The sequence below is a fragment of the Leptonotus elevatus genome, chromosome 20 (assembly GCF_054856555.1).
Source record: "Leptonotus elevatus isolate MCC_2025b chromosome 20, RoL_Lele_1.0, whole genome shotgun sequence".
Lineage (NCBI taxonomy): Eukaryota > Metazoa > Chordata > Actinopteri > Syngnathiformes > Syngnathidae > Leptonotus > Leptonotus elevatus.
In genome coordinates this window covers 16,801,255-16,810,222 of record NC_141258.1, presented here as the reverse complement: position 1 = coordinate 16,810,222, position 8,968 = coordinate 16,801,255, and the positions used below count along the sequence as shown (strand labels likewise).

Sequence of the window (8,968 nt, the reverse complement as noted above, 5' to 3'; positions counted from 1 at the left end):
ATAACTGCTTTAATTTACTCAGTATGTCTCTGTGTGAGAATTCAAGGTGATGTGGGGGGTTGAAGCGAATGTGTTAATTAGATTCCTTTGTCTTTTACGAACCGGTCGAGCAGGAGGGGGTTTAGTGACAGCTCTTCTTGCTCTGAAAACAACGTAAATCTTTATCTTGTGAGTGAGGGGGAGCATTTGGGCAATGTGTATTGATGTATCATGTGACTGTCTGGGAAGGAGAGGAACCGCTGAGGATTGGTGGAAGAACACGGGGAGGAGTTTGAAGAGTCACGAAAGGATACTAGTGACTTGCTCGGGGAAGGCACGACACACATGAGGGAGAGCATGACGCCGTTTGGCCGACTTCATGTGTCCATAAGCTTATGTAAAAATAAATCCTGATTTCACCGATCTCATTGTCTGAGTTTGATAATCAACATTATGAACACGGGAAGACACAACGATTTTCCAACAGATGGTGACCCACAACGTTCGTTGTTCGGCGATGCCCGCTGTTACCGGTTGCTGCGTTCTGGGCGGACAGGACCTTCTAGGCGCCTAACTAATTAATTACGGTAAGTGGAGACGTTTATCCACGTAGGGATGTTCTGTCTGTCGAGAGTGCTGCGATGGTTTTCCTCTGATAAATTTAACTGAATTGTACATGAGGTCTGAGTGAATGGGTGTATTACTATTGTTTAAATTATGAGTTTGGTTCGTTTCGTTGTGTTTGGATTTTACTACGACATTGAACTATATACGTACGTGTTGACGAGGGTCGTTGTTTACGGAAGTACCGTCACGTTGGTTTATGCGCAGCTGAGGAAGCATTAAGAGAATTTTAAGACAAACAGGTTGAAGCAAGCGGCTTTATTTGTTTTTGGGATAAGACGGCAGTCTCGCCGCTGTGAGGGAATCGCTAGATCATGATATTTATTTTATGAATTTATTTTAATTTTAAAAGGGCAGGTTGACGCGGAGGCTTGATTAAGTCTCTGTTGATCAATCGATAGATCTAGATATAAGTGTTTTACGTTGTGTTTTGTTACATGTGCCCGTGTTCTTTGGAGGTATTTCATGTTTGTCTGTGGTTATTTTTGTCAGTTTGTTTATTTTTGAGGGGAGTAACGAGCGACGTTGCGAGATAAATATAACCTATTGAACTGTGGTACCACCAGTGAGACGTCACTGAATTTATGATAATGGTTTATACGTATTGCATATGATAATAAATGTGCAAATAATATAAGAAATGGAAGGTGAATTTGACTGTAATACTGTGTGTGCGTGTGTGAGCAGCATTTATGGAAGAGGTGTGACTTGAAGGGAATGTTTCTTGTTATAAAATGACTAGGGTCAATTGTGTGATTATTATGGGAATTTTTCTAGTTAGTGTGTGTGTATGTGCCTGCAAAAGTTTGAGAAGTTGAGAAAGAATTGTTGAGTAATTGTATGAGACCTAGATATAAAAAGGTGGGGGCTACACCCTGGTGGATTGAGATTTAACTGGGAGTGAGATTGTGAATGAGAATGTATGTATGGATATTTTTATTGTATTTTTTCTCTTTAATATCTTTAACTGTATGTTTGGGGATGTTTTTGAGTAGATAAGACTGGTGTGATAATGGCGTTTGCTTTTCGAATGGGAATGTAGTAAAACAGGTTTTTGTGTTGTGAAAGGTGATAAGATTTGTTTCCCTCTCTCTCCCCCATTGTCTCCAATGGGGGTGGGGGGGGGGGTTGTGTGTGGCAGGGATAGGAGAACAATGTGTCCTCATAATGGAGTATACGGCACATTTATAAAAAAAAAAGAACAGTATTTACAGGAAATCGCTGAGTTCTTGTAGGTGAAAAAATTAGATTAGACTTTGATAGTAGTATCCTAGCTCGTCCTTGGACTTTTAGTGACTGAACAGAAAGTCCTTAAACTATACTACTTTTGATACAGAAAATAAACTTATTAACTTTCTCTTTTCTAGGCAAGTGAATAAAAAAAGAAAAAGAAAAGAATAACAGCATTTTGCATCAAGCTGTATTGAGTTAACATAATTACACCTACACCTGTGGCTAAATTTAAAACAGTTGAATTATAAAGTGAAGTAGTAAAAATGTTAACAGGTTTTCATATCGTGGTGTCAGAGTTTCAGGTCATCGAGTCTGAAGGACAGAATTGAACTGAAATATGAGGCTGTAAAATCGTATCTCTTCCTCTCTTTCTTTCTTTTTTTTTTTTAGATTTCCTACCGGCCTGGGGGATTAAAGGGGGGTGGGTAGTACTTTGTGTAAATGGGTGTGCGTGAGGACTTATCTGTTGGTGCCAATTGGCTTTAAGTAGTTAAGGAATAGATGTTAGAAGTAGGTGATATCCGTATTCTTTTGTATGATTAGGTCCGCTTTTATAGTTGAATGAGAAGTTATAAATGTTTTTAAAGACAAAATAATAATAATAATTTTTACTGTTTCTTTTTCCTTTTTCTCCCTGATAATTGGGTTCACAGGCGAGAAAAATGTTTAACATTTGTTTTTTCTCTGAGTGTGTCATTCCAGATCTGATGCTAACTTCCAAAGCAGATGGATGGATTTTATGGCCCTCACTGATTACAACCTGAAAATTGGATACGCCCTATCGGCTTCCACTTTGTATTCGCAAGTATTTCCAGTAGCTATTTTTAAGGACATTCCCAAAAACTTGCTATGGTACAGTTGAAACATTTTGAAAAAGCAGGAAGTGAAGTGAACTATCTTGCTATGATCTCATCTCCCTCTGTCTGTCGTTTTGAGGGCATTGGATCAAGCAGGTGCATTCATTGGTCGAGGTGCTCTCCTGGAGGTCCAACATGTTTCATCGGGCCCACGATTGCAGACAGCAACCTCCAGCGTCTTGGGTAGAAGTGGAAGAGGTCAAAGAGCTTCACGCCGCAGCAAAGACATTCCCCTGTGCCATACCGACAATGATGGTGCTCCACAGTGCTCAGTGACTGTTCACAAGACTCGTTTGTATTGTTTTGGTTGCGCATAAATGTCCAGTCGATCTTTTGGACAGAGACATCTCTCATCACTGCTGCCATGATTACGGCCATTTTGCCTCCAGTGAACATCTCAATGCCCGCTTTGAACAGTGCCTGAAACATGCGCCACTGCTGACATCTACTGGGCAGGACTGAACATTGACTCCAGTTGTTGGCTCAAAGCTCATGATCTCATCTGGGATGAGTCACCTCCGATCATGTGATATGGTAAACTGATTGTATGCATTGCGCTTTATTGTGTCGGATGGGGAGATGTGATCTATAGCAAGGTATTTCAGGAAATTGAAAACAACATATGTGAATTTGAAATAGGATGATTGGTAAAATGTATTTCAATCTTAATTACTCTATTTTCCGTTACTTGATGATTATTGGGTTTAGCCTACTAAATTTTCGCCTATTTTCTTTGGAGCACCAGTTTCTGAATTGGCACGATGGGAATTTAACAAACAAACAGCGAGTTTTCTGGTTACTTTTTGATTTTTCTCACATCACTGTGAATCCCACTTATATTAATCTTTGTAGTGTCTCCCTTGTAGTGTTTTACATGTCCCACTACTCTGTAGAAGAGGTGGGGTTGATTAGCATTTTGGGAACAATTGACGGTTTGCTCAAAAGTAGGAGTGTTGTGATATTTCCGGCTCTTATTATAATACGCTTATTTTTCCTGTTGAGAAAGTAGATATTTGTAAGTTTCGTGTAATTCGTAACCTGAAATAGATTAATGTGGCTAACTCTATTTTTTCCCTGACCCCAAAGTCCTCACATACCAGTGTCTCAAATTGTATCTGTTTGTGCTCATTTTAATTGCAGTGACCTGAAGCTCTCTCTCGTTTGCCTCACAATCGCCTGATTTAAAGGCTTTTGTTATTTACGACGTCTTTGTTAGTGGAGTTGCCCTGTTGTGCGTGGGGGTTTGATAGCCATAGTCTGGTATTCCTTATTTATGAGCTACGAAGTCTGTTTTTCCTCCCTTTGAAATAACATCTGTCCGCCGCTACATCTTTGGTGATTTTATCTTAACGTGTTTGAAAAGATCCGAGCGGATCTTTGTCAAAAGGAGGGTGTGTACACATGACAGTTCATGTTGAAAAAAATTAATTAATGTAGACGAATGAGTAGATTAAACAATAAAAAGGTTGCGGGGTATCGGCCTACACTCCAACTGACTGTAAGTGATTCTGAATGTGATAATCCACAGTCTGAATGTGATAAATCCACAGAGGCGGATCAAGCTGTGACAGAAAAAGTAAGTTCAAGAGGAGACAATAATGGAGCATATCGCCAAATTAAGGTAATTATATTATATATTCTATCTCAGAAACAATTGAAAAATGTAATTTTTGGAGCCCAGTGTTTGCAAAAGGTATAATAGTATGAAAATATATGAGCCTTTCCCCAGGGTGTTCACGGTCTGGCCGGACGTAACGGCTCTGGGTAGGATTATATATGGATTCTACTGACATGATAAAACTAGTGTCAAAATATAGAGGTTTGCTGGTAAAATTATTCCTTTCAGGATGGCCAAAGGCACATTCATGCAAATCTAAAACAGTAAATATCGTGGTAAAACATTTGATTAATCATTACATACCATCATAGGAGTTTTCTAGAAAAATTTGATCAGACGATGGAACCCATTTGAAAAAAATAAATATTTACAAGCTCTTTCTGTTGTATTAATGAATGTGCGAATGTCATTAAAGTCAGTCAAAGGCTGGGCTCTGTTTCAATGTCACACAAATAGACCTTTTCCTGTTCCAACAGCACAGGACTTACGGATCTTAAACAAATAACATTTACTAACTCCCAACTAACAAAAACTACCAGATGCTCTTTCCAAAATAAAGAATAGTGAATATGTAGGGGGTGATGGAAAGGTTATCTGGTGCAGATCACTGTTCCACATCTGGTCTACAAGGCCGCCGGATCCATCCCAGGCTTATCAATCTCACCACCTGACGACCCGACCGGGAAAACAACATCTGCTGATCAATTATCAGCTGCCCCTATCCAAGGCATCATTCCACAACAATTGAGTCACATTTGCGAACTCCATCTCCAGATTGCTTCTAAGTGGGAGTGAATTTCCATCCTGCTGCTGCATCGCGACACTCTTTCTTGAACATAACCACAACACATCGTGTTAAGCCTCACATATGCTATGCTTATTCCACTAAAAAATCTTTTAATGTATCAAATTGTTATTTAATGCCATATGACTGCTAAACTACCTCCTCTCCTGCTAAAGGGATGTTTCATTGTTGCTTGCTTCTGTTTCTTATTCTAATGATAATGACTACTCTCCCCACACAACCCTTGCTTAATGTTGCACCTGCTGTTTGCGATGATGAAGATCCCCGCTGGAATTTTTCTGTGAAATGAATGAATGATTCTGTATTTTGGACTCTTTCGAGTCCAAGAGAGGGAATGAAGTGAATTAATTTAATTATAGCTGTTTGATTTATAATATTACTATTTAGAAGTGGACATAACTGCTTTAATTTACTCAGTATGTCTCTGTGTGAGAATTCAAGGTGATGTGGGGGGTTGAAGCGAATGTGTTAATTAGATTCCTTTGTCTTTTACAAACCGGTTGAGCAGGAGGGGGTTTAGTGACATCTCTTCTTGCTCTGAAAACAACATAAATCTTTATCTTGTGAGTGAGGGGGAGCATTTGGACAATGTGTATTGATGTATCATGTGACTGTCTGGGAAGGAGAGGAACCGCTGAGGATTGGTGGAAGAACACGGGGAGGAGTTTGAAGAGTCACAAAAGGATACTAGTCACTTGCTCGAGGAAGGCACGACACACATGAGGGAGAGCATGACGGCGTTTGGTCGACTTCATGTGTCCATAAGCTTATGTAAAAATAAATCCTGATTTCACCGATCTCATTGTCTGAGTTTGATAATCAACATTATGAACACGGGAAAACAAAGAACGATTTTCCAACAATATATACACACAGACAGACAGATACCAAGTCCGAGAAAGGGGGTAAACGTATAGTTAGTACAAGGCTTTACATAACATAGCTCTCCTCCCCCATCATGCTAAATCCCATGTCTACAGTACAGCAGTACAACATAGGGCGAGGCCAGGGTTCACAGATAAGCAGATGTCGACCAAAACTAAGTATAATGTCAAAAGATCTGAAGTTTAAACCAGGTGTGAAGCTGGACTAAACCAAGTTTTTGTTTGTGTTCATTTTGTACCTTCATAAAGATTTTTTTAAATTCAGGACCCATGGAATATACCATAGCTTCCTCCTATTGGTGTTTTTCTTACTATTGGCCATACAGTTTTATCAGTTATATGGATATTAATTTATATTGAGTCCTATTTTAAAGTAATAGGCAAATTGTATATTTTGCTTAGTCTTTCAATCTACCTGGTTCCTCTGTCCACGGCCTCACTTCCATTATTCTGTGTGTGGGTGTGTGTACACTTGTAGGGAGGGGGGTGGGGTACGTATGCGTGTGACCATCTGTTTGCATACTTTAAGTGTGTGTGTGGGGGGGGGGGGGAATGATTTTAATGCTGCAAAACACATTGTGCTACATTGTTGGTAATAAAATTGCAGGGATGCAGATTTCTCTGTCAAAGGCATACAGAAGTTGGGCAGTAGCAGCAGTGAAGAGAAAAGTTGTCTTCAGCAAAAATAAGCTGGTTAATACTTATGCATGAAGCACTATTTAAAAAAAATAATGTAACTTTTGTTCATTTTATACAATGGTAGCATTGTCACTTTTTTATGTTCATTGCTGTGTCAATGTTATAGTCCCTCAGCTTCCAGAGAAGAACAAGACGACATTGATGTAGAAGAATTTAACAGTCTTCAGAATACTACTTAGGTATAATTATGGGCCTGCTAAGCGGAGCAAGCAGCAGCGAAGCTGCTGCTTGCGGAGCAAGCAGGCACATATTACTATCCACCCTAGAAAAGGGTTTAATATTTTTCTTATTATGGGCCTGCTAAGCTCCGCAAGCAGGCACATATTACTATCCTAGAAAAAAGGGTTTATTATGAGCCTGCTAAGCGGAGCAAGCAGCAGCGAAGCTGCTGCTTGCGGAGCAAGCAGGCACATATTACTATCCTAGAAAAAAGGGTTTATTGTTGCGTTTATTATTATATCATCTTCCACGATTTTTCCGCAAAAATGCGGCCCGTACCGTAGATCGCACCGGCACGAATGAGGTATCAAACGATGCGGCTCGATCTGACTCGGTGCGGCATTATTTTTCTAAGAATTCCCAGTTACCATGGCGACGCTATTCCCAAAAAAGTCCCAAAAAAAGTCCCATAGGAATGAATGGGAAACCGAAAGACATCAACCCCAATAAAGCACCTTTTTCCAAGACACGCTGCGCGCGCATACGTTGACCGACCAATGTGAAAATTAGCTCATTTTGTTGGAATTTTTGTCATCTTTAGCTCAGTGTCAAAAAAAAAATTAAGGAATGAAAGCTCTTCCCCCTGTGCGGGTTCAAAGACAGTGAGCAAAGAGTGAAAGTCGCCTATTTAGAGTGTGACTAATTAAGGCTTCAGTGACGGGAACCAAAAAATCTATTTCCAAAAGTTTCACTTCAACTCGTCACCATGGCCACAATCTTTGCTCACTAGACATCAAATTCGCACGTTTTGTAGCCACAAGCCTCTGCTTTCTGAAAAACTAAGTTTTATTTGGCTAAGGTGTCAATTAGTACCTTTATTTTCACTTCAAGCGAGGAGAAGTCGGACTTTCGCGCCTATCTCCTCCATGTTAATTTCGCCGTTTTTTCCCTCTTCATTTTCGATCAATCATAAGTTTTCAACCTGCTCTCATTTGGTCATTTTTCATCCGATTAAACAACTGAGAACATGCTCGCGTTCCCCAAACCCTTGCCGTTCTAACGAGCCATTTCTGGAATCTGCATCTTCAACCGTTAAGTCGCGAGAGGCTTTTGTTTGAGGTGAGCGTAATCCTATACAAATCAATGGAGTGTTGGTGCGTGACGTCTCCTCACAACTTAAAATCAAATGTGTGTGCGTGAATGTGCATGTTTTGTAAAGGGGCAGTAAGATACTGTTGATTATGGTGAACTTCCACATTTCTTGACCGATTTCAATGGTTTAATTTTTAAACTGTTCAGCTCATTGAAATGTTACTTAAAATCAAATGTGTGTGCGTGAATGTGCATGTTTTGTAAAGGGGCAGTGAGATACTGTTAATTATGGTAGATTCCACATTTCTTGACCGATTTCAATGGTTTGAATTTTAAACTGTTCAGCTCATTGAAATGTTACTTAAAATCAAATGTCTGTGCGTGAATGTGCATGTTTCTTAAAGGGGCAGTAACATAGTGTTGATTATGGTTAACTTCCACATTTCTTGACCCATTTCAATGGTTGAAAGTTTAAACTGTTCAGCTCATTGAAATGTTACTTAAAATCAAATGTGTGTGCGTGAATGTGCATGTTTCTTAAAGGGGCAGTAACATACTGTTGATTATGGTAGATTCCACATTTCTTGACCGATTTCAATGGTTTAAATTTTAAACTGTTCAGCTCATTGAAATGTTACTTAAAATCAAATGTGTGTGCGTGAATGTGCATGTTTTGTAAAGGGGCAGTAAGATATTTTTAGTTGATGTTGATTATGGTGAACTTCCACATTTCTTGACTGATTTCAATGGTTTAAATTTTAAACTGTTCAGCTCATTGAAATGTTAGTTCAAATCAAATGTGTGTGCGTGAATGTGCATGTTTCTTAAAGGGGCAGTAATACTTTTAGTAGATTATGGTTAACTTGCACATTTCTTGAGCGATTTCAATGGTTGAAAGTTTAAACTGTTCAGCTCATTGAAAAGAGTTAGCAGGCCCATTCAAAATTTCCGCGGGAATTTTTCTAGTTATGGGCCTGCTAAGCGGAGCAAGCAGCAGCGAAGCTGCTGCTTGCGGAGC

The 8,968-nt window shown here is 39.5% G+C and overlaps 1 long non-coding RNA gene across 2 annotated transcripts; it reads left to right on the top strand.

Annotated features, from left to right (window-relative positions):
* The first annotated feature begins 231 nt into the window (after nt 1-231).
* LOC147157253 (uncharacterized) lies at nt 232-5,914 on the top strand. 2 transcript variants are annotated; one of them, XR_015091494.1, is made up of 2 exons: nt 232-566; nt 2,790-5,914. It is a non-coding gene; the product is annotated as an uncharacterized LOC147157253 (long non-coding RNA). The 2 variants fall into 2 exon arrangements; XR_015091493.1 differs by having other exon boundaries at nt 2,773-5,914.
* Nucleotides 5,915-8,968: the final 3,054 nt, after the last annotated feature.